General features: G+C 32.8%; 1 protein-coding gene across 4 annotated transcripts in view; it reads left to right on the top strand.

The window, feature by feature from the left end:
• The first annotated feature begins 832 nt into the window (after window positions 1-832).
• LOC148310537 (spectrin beta chain-like) overlaps window positions 833-21,688 on the top strand; it is a 114,047-nt gene continuing 93,191 nt past the window's right edge. For all 4 annotated transcript variants that reach the window (XM_088258295.1, XM_088258291.1, XM_088258282.1 and 1 more), the window contains exon 1: window positions 833-1,176. The gene's annotated coding sequence lies outside the window, so the exon portion shown is untranslated. The remainder of the gene's footprint in view (window positions 1,177-21,688) is intronic.

Here is a 21,688-nt window from a genome sequence, read left to right as displayed (position 1 = left end):
ATGTGGGGGAGTCTGGATGGTTCCATTCTCCTCACATGCGCATACCATTGTCTCCTTCGTTGCCTTCCCCACCTAATGACAACTTCGATCTCGCATATTTCCCTGATCCTGGCATTTCTGATTCTATCTCGAAGACTCTTGCCTGTTATGCTTCTTAGAGTCTTCATTTCTGACACTCTAAGCGCGTTTTTTGTGGTAGCGGTGTCTGAGTTAAATGAAGGACATAACTGCTATATGGGATAGGGAATAGAAGCATAGTAGGTATTACCGGATATTAAAAGGAGAATAGTAGCAATGGCTAGCGCACTCAGGGTTGGAGACCCATACTTGTGCAAATCTGTGCAAGTTACATGTTGATCCATGTTTTAAGATAGTTTATGTTACCGAAATAAAACAAAATGGATATTTGTATTTCACCTAATAGAAGTAAAGTTTAGCAAATAAATATGTATAACTAAAAAATAACGGCTAAATAATTCTAGCACTTGTAGTCTTCTGGGAGGATCTACTGTTTTAGAAAAATATGTAAAATTACATCATCTGTTGTCTGTTAGTCTATGTAAAACTGATCCATGCATGTAGAATATGACTAATGTTTCATGAAAAATATCAAGAGATGGTGCTACACAGTTATTGCATATTTTTCATATCAGAAATTAAAGATAGAGAAAAAATAATGCTGAGGATTCAGTTTGTTTTCTCGCATTAAATTTAAAGATCTGAAATATTCCATAAATTTATAAATAAATGCATATTATAATAGGGAAGCGACAACGCCCACCCCCTATCATCCTTTTTTATAACCGGCCGAGCCGATGACATCATCCCGCCATTTTAGTTTAATACTCCGCGGGCGTTTGAGTACATGCGAAGACTTGATTAACGCGCATAGGAAATACATCTTGTGTGTGTACAGTAAAAAAAGAAAAGAAAATAGGCTATCTTGACCGAATCGTGGGAAAAATGATTAGCATTTTCTGTTAATTAATAATCACGGACTACTTGTTTCGTTGTGCGCATGACAAGCCGACTTGTATTGGTTTTGGTGACTGAAACGAGTGGATACGGGACTGTTTCGGAAGTCGGGGAGTTTTTCGAAGTGTGTGGCTGGTTAAATGTGAATTAAGATTGTGTGTTTGTTGCCGAATATTGGAATATATTTACTTCAAATTAACGGTAAGTGTCTTATTATATATTTGTAAACATTTGTGCGCTGCTTCGCGGCTAAAATGCACATCGGCTTCCCATTTAATATGGCCGTTTTACTACTTACTACCTAGCGGCAAATATAGTTTTCTCCTATTTTAAAGGCGTTTTCCGGTATATGATACTGTATTGTACCGTATTTTTATATTATCTTCTCATATTTTACTTACCTAAGATTGCTTCTTGTCAAAATAACTAGTTTATTTTGGTTTTGCTTCGAGAAGTGTCAAATAGGCGACTATTTTGTGTAATAGTGTCAGTGATGTCATATGTCATGTCATTTGACTTAGTTAATAATATATATATAATTTTTAAATACCTAATAATAAGTTTTATCGAATATATGTACTTAAGGCTATTATCTTTTTATAATAGTAATATCTCATATCCCTGAATGAAAAAAAACAGATTTTTATGAAAATTCGATACGTGGATCTTACAGGTCCTACAATATCGAACGTCAGTTGAAGCCTAGCATCCTTTTTATTTTTCTATCCAAGATCCTCCCAAATGAGTTTTCTTGAATGAGACTTGCTTTTACTTTTATTTCGTTGAATCACTGATAAAATGGGCGTTGTACCTTGTACCTTGAACCTTTTTCATCTGCTCATACTATGAGAATGTCACATACACACCTTTTTCAAAGGTACATCTTCTTATGATGTGTAGATATAACCTATTATCCAAAATGTTTTCCGAACAGAATGTTCATATTTTTTTATACTTTATACGATCAATATTTATAATGGCTAATAGTTGCATAAATTAGCAATGGTAATGTATCATTTAAAATGATGTCTAATGATGATCTAATAAAATAAATATCATAAGCGAGTTGAAGAAGTAAAATACATATCGCTCACTCCTTTCAAGAACGTCATAAATCGAAAATTGTCAATTTTAAGTTGTGCATGTTTTCATAATGCCCATAAAATGTACTATATCCCAGCAAAAGAGGCATATTTTTAACACAATATTTACCCGCTACAGGGCAGAAAGTGTTATTTTTGCATTTTGAAGAAAAGGTATTGTTTAATTATTTTTTTAAATATACTAAATATTTTTCAAATGGAGAAAAAATATTCAGGTTTTACCTAAAAAGATCTGTTGCACAGTAAAAAGTTAAATAAGTGGCTTGATATTTATTTTTAATACATTGTATTTTATGTTTGAACTTTAAAAATGTTCTCCTGAAAAATCTAGTTTTTGATTTATGACGTTCTTGAAAGGAGTGAGCGATATGGTTCTTCAATATCACACCATTACTTTGTACCAGTATTGGGACTTATATCCGAAGATGAGGTATAATTTGAATCTGCGCTGTCCTCAAGTATTAATATATCTTTTTTTCTTTCGTTCGAACCAATACTTTAATTGTTCGAATTAAACCACCAATTTGTATTTGGTTTTATATCATTTATCTGAAAAATTTATAAATATTTCTCAAATATACAATTGTATTTATTTCTTACTTGAAGAAATTTAAGGCACTATAGGTAGAACATTAACATTTAGGTGTGGTAAGAAAAATCTCATCACATTTATTTTTCCAATTACTATGGACGTTTGAAAGTATTTTATTTACTGCAATGTTATGATTGTGTTAATCATATTTCAGTGTGGTAATTTTTTGTATGTTTTCACAAGGTAACGTTGTTCTTATATCTATTCATATTATGACTGGTAGTGTGGCAGACTTCGATTCGAACATCCTCGGTTTAATTCCTTGCTGAAGAGATCTAATTTTTTATTATTGGTTGATCAATATAAAAATACATATACATTCTCTACTTCACATATTCATATTATTTTGAAAAAAATCTATTTTGTATACTAGAACCATTGCTAACTTTGCGGTATGGTAATATATATAACACTCTCCTTATCATTCATTGTTCACTTTGTGTAATACCACTTAAAAACACGACTTGATGACTACCGGTTTCGACTTAGACATTAAGGTAGTCATGAAGTAGTGTTTTTAAGTGGTAATACACAAAGTGAATGATGAATAGTAAGAAGAGTGTTAATATTTTCATCGTTTCAATAAATTTGTTTAAGCAAAGTCTTATTTTTTTTGATAATGTGGAACAAATTTAATTATGTTTACTTCACTTATCAATTAAATTAAATTAAATTTATTTATTTACAATTAACATACACATTACAAACTTAAAATTTAAAGCGTATACATTAAAATACATCCCAATCGAAAATATGCAAGAATACTATTGCTAAAGGTTTAGAAGAATCCCACTTCGGAAAACTCCTTCAGACACATGGAACAGATCAATATCCAAGGAGATATTGTTCAACATAGCGGTAGCTCTTCCTACACGTATAACCATCGGCAGGTTGGTCCTGTGTACTCATATTAGGTACATATCTACTATTACATAATTATTTTTTTATAAAAGGCTACATAATTTTGAAATGCTTACAGCTGACCTTTGCGTTGCTGCATTTTTCACTGCTGTTAAAGTTTTCGATGAATTTATAGCTTTTTACCCAACAATTGTGTTAAAACTTGTTTAGTAGAAACGTTTTATTCTGATTAATGTTTTATTTTTATTATGACATCTTACTGATTATTTTTACAGTAATGGACAAAAAATATGGGACATAATCCATTTACTAAATGTTTTGTTGTTGTTGATGAAATGTTAATGTGAACACTTCGTTTATAGATTGTATGGTATTTGCAATACCTTAATTTTTTATTAGTTTCATTTTTGCTTGGTAAGCATAGTTTCATCATTATTATAAATGGGACTAATGATTTTAATGCATGTATTTACGATTGCCCTTAAAATTTTACGTTGTATCGAAAAGTCCATATAAAAAAATTGTTCGATCCTCATCCCCTATATTTTACCTCCATCCAGTTATATTCATCATATTATTTAGTAAATTGCAAAAAAATGTAATATAATAATTAAATGGAAAAAAACGATAGCGAACACAGTTGCTATCCATCATGTTTGACGAGATTTTCAATGACAACTTATATCAGCACCTACTGTGCAATATTTCATTGATTATCTATTGTATTTACTTTTTATGTTAGTTAATATCAGTGGCGAGCGCAGAGTTTTTAATAAGGATAGGTAGGTAGTAAGGTAAGGTAGGCACTGCTTTTCTGCCTACATGGACCGCACGCCCCTAGTCGATACAAAGTTTATGTCACTTTGGTTAGGTAGTTCACATGACAAGGCTTTTATTTTATAAAAGTGTATGTAAACTATTAAAATTTAAGGGTATGGCAAGCAAAATCTTGAAAAAATGCGGTATTACTCAAATTCTTCTTTTGATATTTGTGTGGTCATATAATTAACTTCCATATATTTACCCCTCGATTCCTGACCAATATCATTTGTATTCTCTCAATACGTCAAAAATTGAGAATGATCAAATAAAACAGCAGATATACTCTGACTGACATGACGGGTCTTGGGGATGTGTTTGATAAAATTTCGTTGCTTTTAAAATCGTTCGCTTACCCTGTTTTGAAAATTGGCCTAATAAATAATGTGGCAGTTGTACGTTACGTAATATCGCTCGCGCGCGAAATAATTTAACGCAAGTAACTACCGTACTTTGCCATAATGGTGAGCATGTGTGCGTGTATTTGTGTTCGGCGTTTTGTCGCTGTGTGTGTGCAGTGCACAGGGGCAATGTTGCCAGCGGCGCATCCTGCGTGAATGTGTTTGGCAAACGGAAGAGGTCGATTTAGTATTCAGAGGGTCCGCAGACGAGGGGACGGCTCCTGAATGGCGTCTGACATCACTAAAGGTCATGAATATTCCTTCAGAGTCTCCTCTCCTTTCACTTCCTGGTCGCCGGGTGCCGATAGATACAATCGCGTGCTGATGCCATTGATTGCTTTTCATCTCACTGTCACTGCCATGGTTCATCATCCGTCATCCAATCAAACAATTCATCGTGGGTAGCTTCATTTAGTTTACAAAATTATGAGTGTGTCCAAATACTTGTTCACAAATCGAGATTATCTCCAATTATAGGAGTTATTTTTTATGTTATTTTTTAACATCTCAACATAGACGAAAAAGAATACCGAAATCTGGACATTTACGGGGCTTACGACCGTTATAGGCTGGTTTAATTGATCACTTTACACACGTGTAACATTATTTTAGTTTTGTAATTTAATATGATATTGAACGCGGTTGATTTGACTGCCTTGAATTATTGGGCAAAAGAAATCAGTTGCATTCTTACATCGCATTTATTATACTCGTGTATGGTTTATCTGATTTATTTATTATAAAGCCAGAAAAAGACTATTTGCTTTAATCATTCGATGATGGAAAACTACATGCTGGCAGAGTTGGGTATTCCACAGATTTAATTTATTAAAAAAATCCGCACACATTCGACAGTCATTAGTCAACTGCAACTGCAAGTTAGTCAACTGCAGCCGTCGATTACGATGGCTTAAAACGCCGGCAACTGTAACAGCATAAAGCAGTTGAAGTCGACTGCTTACCTTGTTGCCTGCTAGTCTGTTTCCGGCCTAAATCGGATTATTCTCTCCAAACATCTCGAGTTGAATCTCTCTGATTCAAGATGAACAAGTCACCCCATCGAGTATTTCGTCATAATGCTGTGGGCAGTTCTGCGTGTCTGAATACTCTATTTTAAATTCTGATTCAATCGGTGAATTACCAGTCCTACTCCCGCCACTTTTTTGTAGCTGAAATGATGAGTAATCGCCATTTCAATGAATACTCGCTAAAGTGCAGTCCTAACCGGTGTGTGAAATCATAGAAGGTCAAACGAACGTACCTCCTACTTTGAATGCCAAGCAAATTTTAGTTTCGGTGGCTACGTATTGTTGCGCTAAGTACTGTATTCCATTATAGCGGATGCTACGTATAATGAGTTATATGGTATACCTAATTATAATTGTACTAACGGAAAATGCAGCTCTCCTCGTTGTAAACATATTGGATAGTGGTCTTCTTTCAGATATTTTCGATATCTTCCAGAGGATAAAACATCTGGCCTCTTGCTCTCGTTTTTAAGACGTTTAATTTGTAGAACTCAAAATCAATATTGTGACAGTTACTTCGCCTAGTTATGGCATTATAAAACGAATGTTGATTTATATTGATTTTTTTGATTTATGATTAATATTGATTTTTATGTGTTTTTTTTTTCACAATAAAATACAACTTTGTAGACTCAAAAAATCTGTGTTTGATTTAACATTTAATGTATAAACTTTCTATTGCCACCATCAGGGTTCCTCGAGCGTGAATAACGCGCTTATTGTGCGTAGCATCAGAACTTTATAATTGAGAATATTTCGCTAACCCTGGCACACGTGACACCGCAGATAGTGCATGTGCGGATCGGCCAATTAGCGCGAATTGAACCACTCTAATTGAGCGGTGCCTCGTTCTACTTTCGGTTTCTTTCAAACGCACTAATCGAGGTACACCCTCCCCAGCGATTGAGTGGTACAATTTGTTTGAGTTTCGGCGAATTCTCGCTCAATTCGACAATTTTCCGTCTGCGGCGGTTGTCACGCGATGACTATTCCGTGTCGTGATCCATTTATGTCTGGGGAAGCATTTGAACTCATGATTTACAGGCAAATGCTTTCGTTCATCTAAGGTTTAATTAAATTGAATTTGGAAACGGTACCTAACGCCTACCTTTACTTTTACTAAGTAAGTACTTTTGATACTAAATGTGAACTCCCGTGCGTTGGGGAAATACGTAAAAAACTACCAGGTAACCAAATAAATGCATGATTCGTCGCTATTTTTTTATGACTTTGGGGTTTTGGAGCGTAGGAATATCAGTATAAGACCTTTATTATTGCTGATACTATTTTAGCTTTGTCATGTTTGAACTATTTTCTCTATCGGATGCGCCCAAAGGCTTTTTTTCCATGTCAATATTTACTACTTGCTAAACACACAACCGCACGAATACCACACAGTTTCTGCTTACTTAGTGTGACGTATGTAAATATTTGATTATATGAACATTACCTTATTTTATAATTACTTGTCATTAAACTTTTTTCCTGGGGAGATCAGAGGTCTTTGATTAGTTATGATTCGTAACATTTCATAATTGACGTTTATTATTGCCGAGGGACAATGCTCTCTTGCACTTCGGTCATTCTTTTGTCGCTCTACGGACGAGCGGTTATAAATAATGGCATAACCCAACTGTAACAATCGGCGTTGTTTCTGAAATATCATAATTTCGTTTGTGACTGTCGGCGAAAGGGCGCTGACCTAAAATTGACTCGGTATTCATCCTAATATTTCCGATGAAACTGCATCAATGGCGATATTTTCGTTGCCGAGTTACAAGCTAGATATTGTAAGGTGCTATTTGCACGCATTTGTTAAACCTCGATATAACGGTCTGATTGGGGGAGGGAGTGTCCGTTAAAAGCCTAAATTCGTTTAAGGTTTAAAATAAATAAGTAAGTATGTATTTAAAAAAAAATATGAACACTATAGTTAGATATTAATAAACAATATAAAACACAAAAAATCTATTTATTGTCTTCGGATACTCGTCGTGAAGTGACGTTGTTGTTTGATATCGACGCGCTTGCTGTCGGTAATCCCGTTTTAAAAAAGGGATCAATTTTTTTTGTACGTTTTTATTTTATTATTGTAATCAACTCTCTAAAATACGAAAATCCGTAAAATATGTACTAACCGGATTTTTAGTCTGTTCGTAAAATAGATTTCCGTTATATAGTTTTACTGTATTATAACTTTTTGTTATTAATGAAGTACTAATCGTCACAATGGCATTCCTTCTGGTTTGATTTATTTTAAGCATTATTGAACGTCATTTATTTGGGTCACTTTTTATGCGTCTCGCATACATAAGCTTTTTTGCAAAATAAACCATTGCCGTTAAATCAATTTAATGGCATTCAAAGCGACAACCGTACGAAGATAGCATCTCAATAATGTATAAATCATTGCGCATAAATTAAACGATCTATTCATACAGAATGCTAACCTTCAGCGGCTTCTGCTTTGAAAAGCTTTCATTGTATCTGCGTACGTACCACATGTGCTGGAAATAATCATAACATTCACAATAAACAACAGTATTCGATAGAAGTACTTATCATAATGATGTTACGTACTGTTTTGCCTCGGGGTCAAACACCGAAGTCCCCGACTGTTTACCCCAACCGCTACCCTTGTGTCAGTCATTCGCACCCCCACCCACAATATTATACTTAGGAATTTTCAACTCGCATTTCAATATTTTCTCGTTCGCTCGCATATAAAAATACAGGAGAGTAAACGAGACAACCTTTTCAGAAATTTGTACGTGTTTACATAGTGTTTTAATGTAATTCAGGGTGACTCTAGGTCACAGTGCGAAATTGTGTAACTTTTTGTTCACTAGATAAATCTAAATTGATCAAAATAGTTTATTTATTTTTATTTATTTATGGTTTGCAACAGTGAAAACACGTGACTTGAAATGAAATGAAATGCAGTGCGTTTAAATGTTTTTCATTAATCAGATGAGAACACAACAAATTTAGATTAAATACACAGAAATGTGGTCTTAAAAAATAAGTAATAATAATAAAAAGTAATGGAAAAAAAAGGAAAAATTGAAAGCGAAATTAAACTAACCTACGAGATTAAGGTGGAAAATTCAAGACTATTTTAATTCTATTTCACCAATCTGGTAATAAATCTCTTGTATTTCTTAATGCCATCATTTAAAATGTCGGTGATAACATTATCATCATTTTCTAATTGTTGTTTATTGCTGTTTTCGCGCTAGACAATAATGAAGATGACGTCAGACCGCGAATTTTGTGTGTGCCAAGGACGAGTCTCGAATCCTTTTCGGTTTCGTCGTGCCAATTTAGTAGCTAGCCATCTGCATATTATTTACAGTGGAACCTCTCATAACGAGCATTATTCGATCTAAGATCTTACTCGTTAAGCGAAACATTTTTCCCATATAGATCAATGTAATATACGATAATGCGTTCCATGCCGAAAGAATACTTTTTTTTTATTAAGGTTTATTCAAATAAAATTACTATAAATTGTTAGGGAGTGTAACAACTTGAATAAAACTTCGATTTGAAAAAAAAAACTTTGTAAAAATACGTAAATAAACCGGAAGTCCCGGCTCACAAGGGAATGTCGTAAAAAAAGGAATTGCCTTTTCTCTTTAACCACCCCTACCTTCGGGTTATTTTCAGGTATATTTTTTATAAACAAGTGAAAAAAATCACAACGTTTGTTGTCACAAAACATTGTCAGGTATGAAATCTGACGAAAAATTGTCAGTGTATCGGGTACGCATTAAATATTTTTGGAACAGATATCTTTTTTCGTGCGCGTAGGTCACATGTCGCTTACTCCTTTCAAGAACGTCATAAATCAAAAAACTTGGTTTTTCAGGAGAACGTTTTTAAAGTTTAAAAATATAACACAATGTATTAAAATGAATATCAAGCCACTTATTGAACTTTTTACTGTGCAACAGATCTTTTTAGGTAAAACCTGAAGGTTTTTTCTCCATTAGAAAAATATTTAGTTTATTTAAAAAAATAATTAAACAATACCTTTTCTTCAAAATGCAAAAACAACATTTTCTGTCCTATAGCGGGTAAATATTAAGTTAAAAATATGCCGCTTTTGCTGGGATAAAGCACATTTTCTGGGTATTCCGAAAACATGCAAACCTGAAAATTGACGATTTTTGATTTATGACGTTCTTGAAAGGAGTGAGCGGTGTGTTAGCGCGGAATGGTGAAGAAAAACCGCGTGCATCACGTACGTTCGTATGTGTAGGGCGGTTAACTCATGCGAAATGTCGTTCGTTAAGGGAGCAACTTTTAATTTTTTGCTCGTTATGAGAGGTGCTCGTTATGAGAGGTTCCACTGTATTATGATAATAGGTAGAACGAGGATGAGCGGGGTATGGTATGATAATATTTCCACGCATTCCATCTCGATCCTCTCTGCATCGCATTGCAGAAGAGTGAAAGAGACGCGGCTGTGATCTGTATTTGGTAGGAGTACACTCGCGTTACTGTACGTGGTTCAATTGCAATGCCCAGACAGGAAGCTAAGCGTTGATTGATGACTGAGATCGTAATTATAAAGGAACCATAGAAGGGCTGATGATTCCAAGAATGGGCTTGGATCATCATGGAATGCTGATTTTTTAATGATTCTATAAATGTATAAATTCTATTAATATTTCTTGAATGTTTTTTTGCAGATACTTTGTGGCACATTTTATAAACTTTATTAAATTAAATAACTTTGTTTTACGGATTTAGGATTTTTTACGGAGTTGAGTATTTTAATGTTTTTAATGTTTTAGAATTTAATAAACCCCGATGATGACAAAGTTCGAAACCGGTAGGTTAAAAAGTGTACTAATAATAAAAAAGTGGTTAAAACAAAGTTTTTTAATTTCATAAAGTCTTAATATTGTCTATTAAATCTTGTTTGATGGGTAGGTACTTGCTTTAACTTTTATTTTTCGTGTTATCGATAATTTTAAATTTATGAGGCAAAGTAATAGAAGAAGAGGAAGACCAAGAAAAACTTGGCAAGATCGAGTATTTCAAATACTTGGGCGTGGTCAGGTCAGGAATAATCGGTGGGTGCACATGAGCACATGCATGAATGTGGAAGAGCCGAAGATTGTTTGCAAATACAGATTGGTGTGGCGTTCTATTCTCTCTGCCTATATGAGAAGCGATGCGATGGTTAGTTGGCTAGTTTTAATTTTTAATTTTTGCTGAAAATTATTTAGTATTTGTTGCATTTTGCAACTGAAAAATCTTTTTTCCACACCGCAAAGAATTTCTGTTATGTTGTAACAATTAATTGTTTGATAGGTATCCGCTGACGTCATCTGATATACATGAAGGATTAAATCAAGAATAGGGTTATGAATAAGACGGATTATTATTACTAAAGAACAATTTATTGATAGTAATCTCTTACTTTAACAATGGCAGAATCTAGAATATTATATTTTATCAAAACGATTCGCACAAGCAATCACAACATATAAAATACGGTCAAATTCTAAACCTAGGTATATTGCATAAAATGAATTTTGAAACCTTCCTAATTTTCGTTTTGTACTATTTAAGTTTATTATTCTACTGTAGTTTATTTTTTGTATACATAATAGTATAAAACTATAAACAATTCATTTATGTTTTTCTTCAGTGCTCAATTTCACACATACCTTCTTTATTCAACACTTGTGTGATATAAAACAATACTAATTTAATGTAAATTATATCTTTATTTTACCTTTCGATAAAATTAAAGTGGGTCGAGATGTGAATCGAATGAGTGAATAAAAAAATATGAGAACAATGTGGTTGGTAATAGAAGCAGAGAAAGACTGCGGAAAACTTGGCATGATCAAGTATTTCAAATATGTACTTGAAAGTGGTCAGGCAGGAGTCAGAATAATCGGAGGGGAATGTATGAGGAGATGCATGAATGTGAAAGAGGCGAAGATTATTTGTAAAGACAGATGGGTGTGGCGTTTTATTCTCTCTGCGTATTGGTTAGTTATTTAGTTTTTAATTTAAAAATATTTTTTTTACATCGTCAGTCTTAAGGAGATTCATTTTTCTACTTCGAATTTTCATATTCATAGCAAAAAATATTACTCGTTTTATGCTTATCATAGTAATAACCGAACTGCATACTCCTTTCAAGAATCTGGGACAAACCGTACTTTCCTTTTTTGACTTCAGTTAACATTTACCGCGCTAAAATACGGTTAAATGTCGTGTGGTAGGTGACAAAAAAAACGTAATATTGATCGCGAATTTCAAATTCGTGTCCCGTATACTAATTTTGCTTGCTATAATAATAATTTGGATAATTTGTATAGCGCCATTTTCGTAAAATAATACCTCAAGGGCGCTTGAGGTATTATTAATACCTCAAGACATGGATAATAATAATAATAATAGGATGATGATGATAATGATATACAAAAAAAAAAATGCGTCGTCAATCGGTCTCGGTACGTCGAGTCTGGAGCGGGGAAAGTACATTTAAAACAAAAATTCCCATGTACTGAATATTATGAAGTCTACCGCGCTTTTCTTCTTCATTCTACCCCCTGTGTGGGTAGGTACTTTCTTTCTAAGTAGGAATTTGTGTCAATTATATTCTATGCGTCGCTGCTTCATCTCTTTAGCTACGCATCTTGTAGTTAATATATATTCAGATAATTAAAAAGACGTGTATTGAATAAGTAATTACTTACCTTAATTAGAAGATTAGCATTATAAAGCACGTATGAATACTTAAATAAATCAATTTAAAAAGTAGCAAATGTTTTTTTTTTTTAAATCTGGTATGATTACCAAAATGTAAATTTAATTTAAAACCTAAATTATTGAATATTTTATTTTTTCTTGAATGATATTTTGTGGCACATTTTATAAACAATATTTATTTATATTATTATTTCTTTAGTTAGCTTATATTACATTCAATACAAACTATTTTTTAAACTTAATGTACATCATATATTATGTACATATGTATTTACATCTTCTTACATTAAGCAAAACATTTATTTTTAAAAATTTTCGAGTATTCAGATAATTAAAAAGACGTGTATTGAATAAGTAATTACTTACCTTAATTAGAAGATTAGCATTATAAAGCACGTATGAATACTTAAATAAATTAATTTAAAAAGTAGCAAATGTTTTTTTTAATCTGGTATGATTACTAAAATGTAAAATAATTTTAAACCTAAATTTTTGAATATTTAATTTTTTCTTGAATGATATTTTGTGGCACATTTTATAAACAATATTTATTTATTTATTATTTCTTTAGTTAGCTTATATTACATTCAATACAAACTATTTTTTAAACTTAATGTACATCATATATTATGTACATATGTATTTACATCTTCTTACATTAAGCAAAACATTTATTTATAAAATTTTTCAGACTCTTTTCATTCTTCATACATTCAGGCATCTCATCATACATTTTCAAACCCTTATACATTACACAAATTTTCGACTCTGTTTTATAAAATAAAACAACCACAGGCACCTTCTCATGGGATGGATATGTACCATACTTATGGTATAATACATATACAGTACATATTCTTCCCTGAATGTGAAAAGGTGCTTGTCGAATCCGGTTGGAAAAAAAGTACCAAAAATTAAAGCGGTTAAAATCAAAGTTTGAGATTTGTTTTGTAAATAATATTTTATTTATTGATTTGGCATTGACTTTGTGGAACTTGTGAAGCCTATGACTTAATGAAATATAAAAATTAAGTGCTTTTACGAGTATAATACCACTTTTTGAGTATACACGATTAGTCTCGAGAATTACAAACGTTCTTACCAACAGCTGAAAATACAAATATTTTTGTATTTTAAAAGACGATTGTAAAAGAGTTTATATTTTCACCTGTTGATGAAACTATCAGTAGCTTTCAAAACTAGTCGTGTCTACATTAACAAACTCAAAAAGTGGTCTTATTAAGTGTTGGAAATACAACAAAAATGTTTTGTTTCAATTAATCTCTTCGATACTGTATATCAATGAAGTATTAATATAATATCTTGCAATAATACAAGTACCTATGCACCGAAAAACTGATTCGATTTTTATTTTTATTTTTTGTTTATCTATTCTTATTTTATACTAATATAAGATATTATCGAGTTAGACCCGCTCGAGAGATAAGATAAAACATATAAGATAGTTAATGTGTTTCAAGAAAATCTGATATTACTTTGTTTTTATCAAATACGAGTATATTCCACGGCGTTCGATCGTCGATTATAAAAATGATTATTCATCAGGGAAAATGGCTGCATATTTTTACAAACCTTTCAATCTTTCTAGGTTAGCCGCGTCTTTTCAGGCGTGAAATAATGAAGATTGATTAACCAACGCCAAGCTGTGAAAATATTGCTTAAAAATATTAATCGGGATGTTGTTTTGATTTTTGTAAAAACAGAATTCAATGAAAATAATAGAGCATTTTAACATCTCAACATTTTTTTTCAAATCAAACTCAAATTTTCGGAACTCCTGGATATATTGATTAATGACATATCGCTCACTCCTTTCAACAACGTCATATTTTAAAAAAAAACTTGATTTTTCAGTAGATCGTTTTTAAAGTTTAAAAATATAATGAAATGTATTAAAATAAATATCAAGCCACTTACTTTTTACTGTGCGACAGATCTTTTTAGGTAAAACCAGAATGTTTTTTCTCCATTTGAAAAATATTTAGTATATTTAGAAAAATAATTAAAAAACACCTTTTCTTCAAAATGCAAAAACAACACTTTCTGCCCTGTAGCGGGTAAATATTAAGTTAAAAATATGCCACTTTTGCTGGGATATAGTCCATTTTCTGGGCATTCCGAAAACATGCAGAACTGAACGATTTTTGATATATGACGTTGTGTAAATGAGTGAGCGCTATCTCTATATACATATTCATGGTACAGTATATATCAGTTGACAACAGACATCAATATTGGATTGAGAAAGCTTTTATTTAGAAAATACCTTTAAGACAGTCTTTTATTATGCAAGATGCGAAAATTTGAGTAGTGTGGCTGTCAGTCATGGGTAGAATGGTGAATGTTGCACGTGTGTAAAGTAATCACTTAACCAGCCTATGACAGGATATAAAAAAAAAACCATTATCCGCACCCAATGGTGCATAGGGCACTGCGTCATATAAACGCATTGTTATCTTGATCGTTTACACATTAAGGAAAGGTGATCAGCCTTCCGCTTCAGGTACCAGTCCAGGGTAATATTGAATAAATAATACAGTGAAAAAATCACTTATATTTATTTTACCCCCCTTGGGAATCGAACCCGGGACCTCCAGAACGGTAGCCAAGCGTGCTGACCATTACACTACGGAGGCGGACAATGACAGGATATAAGCCCTTCAAATACCCAGACTTACATATTCTTCTTCATCAATGTTGAGATGTCATCTACGTACACACGTGCAACATTCACCAATTCTACCCATGATTGACAACCTCACTGTTAAATTTTTAGAACCCCTAGATATATTAATCTATCTCGTGATACTGTACATATTAAAAAAATATTTAACATATTTAAATTATTTTTTATTGTCTTAAACAAAAATTGTCATGAATATGCTACTAGACAAAAGGATAAAATAAGACTACCATTATTGAAAAGAGCTGAGTCGCAAAATTGCTTGATGTATAAGGGTTTAAAAATGTATGATGAGATGCCTGAATGTATGAAGAATGAAAAGTGTCTGAAAGAATTTAAAAATAAATGTCTAAGTTACTGTAAGGAAATGTAAATATATAAAGATGATGTAAATGTATATAATAGTTTATATTAGTTTTAATATAAGCTAACTTAAGAAAAAAATAAAAAAAAAAAAAAAAAAAAAATATGAGTTTACAACAGCCATCTATGTTCGAACGAGGAAAGCTTTTATTAAGTAGAGACTTTTTTATTTGTATGCAAGGTTCGAATCCTGGATTATATTCACACACTTGTAAAAGACACATGTGAAAATATCGTAGTCATACAGGAGAAAGTGACCAAATGCATTTTTTACAAAAACGTGATCATTGATTATTTGATATCTTACTAGCTTAATATTGCCCTGAAAAAAATCCCAAAGAATTTTATACGTGGAAGTATAAATATTGACTTGTTTAAAATGACTTACTGCATTGATGTTTATTTTCTTGCCAAGCAAAAGTGACTTAAATGGCCCTCCTGAACATTTTACGTTTTGTTAGTTGGTCACTTTCTCCTGTACGACTAAAACTAAAACGTAAAAAATAACTCCCAAGTGGAGATAATTCAGATTTTTTGAACAAGTATTTGGACACACTCAAAATTTTGTAAATGTGGAAGTTAGTTTGGTGACTGTGAATACGGGAGGTCAGTGTCGTTCTGTCGTTTTGTTGTTCAGGGGTGACGGACCGCGACGGTTGACGGCATTCGTCACATTGTTACCGGCCGATGGTACCGTTTAACAGTTAGGTTAATTTTTAGTTTCGTAATCACACTGGGAATTGAACTTCCTAGCGGAAATGTGGAAGTAAAATATGTATCGGAACCATTTCCTTCAGAACTTAGTGCCAATACATAGTGCACGGAGCATATAATTGTATCGCTGCAATGCCGTCTTGTAAATTGTGTTTATAATATAAGTACTAGAAAAAAGTATAGAGGAAGCATTTAATTTAGAATTTGAGTGAGGAAAGAACAGTAAAACAAATTTATGAGGTGAATGTTATTGGAAAAAGGAGCAGAGGAAGACCTAGAAAAACTTGGCACGATCAAGTATGCCAAATACTTGAAAGTGGTCAGGTTAGGAGTCGAAACAATCGGCGGGTATGTATGAAGAGATGCATGAACGTGAAAGAGGCGAAGAATTTTTGCAAGGACAGAGTGGTGTGGCGTTCTATTCTCTCTGCCTACCCCTGCGGGGAAGCGGCGTGATGGTTAGTTAGTTAGTCAGGAAGCATTTAAAGTAGAATTTGGGTTTATGTAAATAGCTACTGCTAAAGTTGACGTTATTAATTGTGATTGTTGCAGTCAGATTTTATGCATCTTTTAAAAAGGAATAACCCAAAAGCCTTTATTTTAAGCGGTTTCTGTGCAGGTAGGATATTGAGGGTAGATATGAAAAATACGTGACCGAAGTATGCCCAGGCCAATAAAAAAATATATATTTCCTGAATTCTCATTGTAATTGGCGGGAAATTCCACAGTGAAAACATCTTTCAAATACTCATGAAATAAAATTAGGATATGAGTCAACGAAAAACAAATTAAACTGATGATTATTAAGCACTTCGGATTGTTTGTTAGTTAGTTAAATAAAAATAGGAATATAACATACACGATTAAAAGAAATAGCTGTATACTTAAATTAAAATGAAGTGAAATTAAAGGTACTTAAATTTACACATCTGCGTACTTACATACACAAATGCACATACTTAAATATGCACATAAAAGATAAAAATGTTACAAATAATTAGGATAATTACTCATTTTCAACACATTTATACCGCATCAAAATGTATCGAAATAAATTTATAAAATGAATTGTCATGTAATTATTTAAATTTTTAAAAAAATCATCATTAACATTACAATTCTCAAATCGTTTTTGAATTTCATCCGATCTCTTATTTTTCACACTTAAATTGATTCTTGTGATTGATTTCTTAAAACTAATTATATTCTATAACTCTCTCGAGTTCATAATGTATTATGTATGTTTTTTATATGATTTATTCTCGTACATCAGTATTCCTCAATCGTTAATCACGATATGAATGTATAAACGATCATCCTTCCTTCCGCGCGATGTCGGAAAAGTTCCGTACCTCATTTCCTGCGCACGGTTCCAACGGGAATCTCTATATTCCTGCCTATTCCAATTCCAATATCCTCTGTTTTGTACTGCTATTGGATCGAGCTGCAAAGGACTTTCCCATTGGTTGACTAAAGGTCGAATAAAATTGCAAAAATAGCACTGCCGCAGTACTAGAAAAAAGGTACAGGTAATCAGAAGAAGGTAGGAAATAATTTTTAAAAATTTATAGTGCTGTTGTATTTAAAAAAGTCAATTTATCGTAATATACCATGATAAAAGTCTATAATTGTACACCTATCATGAAAAGCTAGATCTTGGCTTAAGATAGATTATACCGCGTTGATTTTTGACGAAAGAAAGGAGTAATTTAAATTAGTAGCCTAAATTAGTCTTATTTCAACGTGTGGGTACAAATTAAATGCATCAATGCGTAATAACTATGTTTTTATATCGTGTTTTAATGTACATAATATAATTTAATCAATTATTGGTACTTATAATTTTTTATTTTCTATCAAGGTTCATAGGTATTTTTTTCTTAATATTTTATTAAACTCTCTTAGTTTTCGTTTCTTGAATTTTTCATATTGAATATAAGTTTTTCTTCCCAACACAGCACGAAACTCAACTGCGTGTATTGTATGTATTATAAAGTAAGAACTCAATAGGTACTGCTTCATACATCTGTTATATCGATCTCCGCAGGCTCCACCCCTGGTTTTCACATTTTCCTCTGGCCTTAAATTGACCCACTGACCTTTCTGAAAAGTATCGCCACTATAAGGGCGAATTACGCCGACGTTCGGTGCTTTAAATTGTTTTGTTTTCTACCAAAAATATCCTGCTCTGATATTCCCTGGACTGACACCCTGATAATCGCTGGTAGTCCATTGTAACTGCGGAAAAAAAGATTGAGGCATGTTTTAATTTGGTCATAAAGTGCTCAAATATGTGTTGCGTTTCGAAATTCAGTATGGGATAACATTAAATTCTAAAATACAATTGCGAGTATTATGTAGACCATCTGACTATCTTGGTTTGATAGTGTTTCAAATTGCATTATGAAGGCTGACAAAAATACGTTTTTTGTAGGGTTATAAAATTCTTCCATCTCTGATTGATTCCGCGCTTAGCGTCGAGATTGTCGTGACGTTAAATATTTACGGGTTTGTTTCTGGCGTTTTAAACTCGGAAGTGAATGCCGATTATTTAAAAAGAAACATATATATATCCGATTGAGTATCAAAAATATGTATTTCCAAAATCGAATTCTGGATTTATTATCCAGGGATTATGACCATATATTGTTTGCCATAGGTACCGGTTTAAAATATTAAATTAAAGTATCTATTATTCGTAAAATTTATATCATCATTTTACTTTTTTTATTCCTGCCACGTATTCTTGAAAATTCAGTGAAAGACGTTTCAATGAACTTGTTGAGTTAATTTGTTAGAGCGAGAGGAGTTCGGCGGTATTCTGGGTCAGCATGTAATGGAGTGTGACGGCAGATACCAGATACGCTATTGTCGAGAAAATGTCAAAACGTAACATGGACGAGGCGTGTTTTTGAAGTGCCATGTACTTGGGAACAATGGGAAATGCTGATACCTGCTAAGGCATATAAATTATAAATAAAATATTTTATAATATTTTACGTTTTGCCTAGTTTCTGACCATCGTGAAATCACTCCTCTTCGATGTAGTAATTTCTAGTCCTCTTTCCTTTATGCCAGCTCTTGTCCCTCATTATGTGACTTGGCATTAACTTTCTCCTTTATTTGCTCATCCCGGTTGCTATATACCGTAATAATTGATGAAATTCCATCGTTTAAATGTATTTTTCATTATTTAATATATATTTTTCTTCTGATAATCTTATGATCGTTAATGTTGTATTTATATTTACCTTTTATCGACCCTTGACCAATATTAGATGGAAAAAATACGTCAGATAGGTATTGCCATATGTTCGTCGTTGGATATATTATATTAAAATTATATATATCTATATTATATGAATACATTATATTAAAGTTTAATTTTTCTAAATTTTTGGAAAACATTATAAAAATATTTTGTGCTTGTACAAAAACAGCTTTCGACATTTGGAATGATATCGTATTTTACATCTTAAAAATGCTATAAATATAATTAGAAATTCATCAAAATACACGTGTAGTTCACCCGTTGTAAATACTTACGTGCAATTTCTTAATTTTGTTAATGGCATTTCGTGTGCAAACTCCTTTTCATGCCGGAGGTTCTAAGTTTCACGAAGTGCACTACACTACCAATCGAGTAAGGTGCATTTTACCCCATCACGTATTTTGTCTTGTTTTGTAATACCACCACAGGGGTGGTATTACAAAGTATTATTTACGTAGTTACACATTAATTTTCAGCTTTCATTGTGTTGAGATTAATGCTTGAGACACACATGATTCTAGCGTTAGAAATGTCCATTTCTAACGCTAATGGGTGTCATTCGAATATGAAAATGTTGACGATTTAGATACCATTTTTGGAATAAAGAGCGTTGTGGTCTTTTGGCATTTAACCAGCGACATGTACTTGATATATTTAAAGGTGGGGAGCATTTCGTCGTAACGTAACATTCGCGGCGAGCATTCGAACATCGGATGGAGACTATACGAATGCTCGCATCGTAACGTGTTACGTTACAACAAAATGACTCCGATCAGTCCCCACCATGAAGAAAACAAAAAAAAAATCGGAGTACGACCGTTAATGATTCTATTAAGCATTATTTCCGTGTTTGTGACGTCCTGTGGGTGGCTGGGCCCGGCCACCTGGAGTGGCGGGTGGAGGGTGAAACTGTCAGGAAGGGGGGGTAGGTTTCCCGGTAGCGGGCGGGCTCGGGGGTGGGACGCCATGGGCGCCGCCGTCGGGGCGCGTGCGGCCAGATCGATAGCGGCTTAGTGCCTTTATTATGCGTTTGTATGCACGGTTTTCTCTCGATTATTTGACACGGATAGAGAAAATATTGTACAATAAAAACAACTTAAATAAAACAATAAATAATAAGTGTAAGTCCCTCTCCGAGCACAAGAGCTTAGTCTCTTTATTGGAGAAAACAGCGTTAATTATAAATTAATTTTTACATTGTAAAGTAGAAATGCCTAGAAAATTAATAACATAAATTATGAAAAACACTCCTGTAACTATATTCAATAAATAAAAATAAAATAAAATATTAATTTTTTAATATCGAACTTTTGTTTTGTGATCAGTGGCCAATGTGCGTTTGTGATCGAATGAGTTTTTACACGCAGGCAAAAATTAACCTTCTCATCGCCTCTTAGAGTAGTTTGACATGTTCCTAGGATAAGGATTGAGCGATTCCGTACAAATCCATACAGTATTCCAACAAAATTCCATACAGTATTACACTCCAAGTATTGCTCGTTAAACATTAGAGATGTATGAGAGATGTATGGTGATAAGACATAAGCTTCACATCTCCGTCTGGGGAAATGAATTGTACATATATTAATTATGTTACATAAAAGCTCAATGTGTTAATCCGTAACTACAAGAACCTGTATTGATATATTTTTTATTCTCTTGCATATAACGGAATAACCTGATAAAGAGTGCATAGAGAAAATATGATACGAAAGCATGGCATAGGTAACGTTGTCTAAGACAGAAGGATCTACATCCTGAGTACGAGGAGAGCTGATCCCAATAGTATAGAAAGACAATTAGTTGGGATGGAGCCAGGAAGAAAATATAATGGAATAATCTGCCAAACCTCCTTGAAATCATTAAATAAATACATATCAAGGAAAAAAATACTCTCACTTCTTCTCATATCAAATATTACTTATTTGAGTTATCTAGGCTAGAAGGCACGAGTTGACAATAATGCTACTAGAAAACAATTTCTTATCAAGCATTTAAAATTACATTCTAAAGTATATATTTTTTAAAATAATACTTTATATGATGCTGCATTATACAAGAATACTATAATAGCCACTACTATCACCGAAAGGTTATCTCAATTATGTAATTTAAT

The sequence above is a fragment of the Brachycentrus maculatus genome, unplaced genomic scaffold (genome assembly GCF_059751285.1).
Source record: "Brachycentrus maculatus isolate JH-2025_06_01 unplaced genomic scaffold, ASM5975128v1 h1tg000092l, whole genome shotgun sequence".
Classification (NCBI taxonomy): domain Eukaryota; kingdom Metazoa; phylum Arthropoda; class Insecta; order Trichoptera; family Brachycentridae; genus Brachycentrus; species Brachycentrus maculatus.
This window is presented reverse-complemented; position numbering and strand designations above follow the sequence as displayed.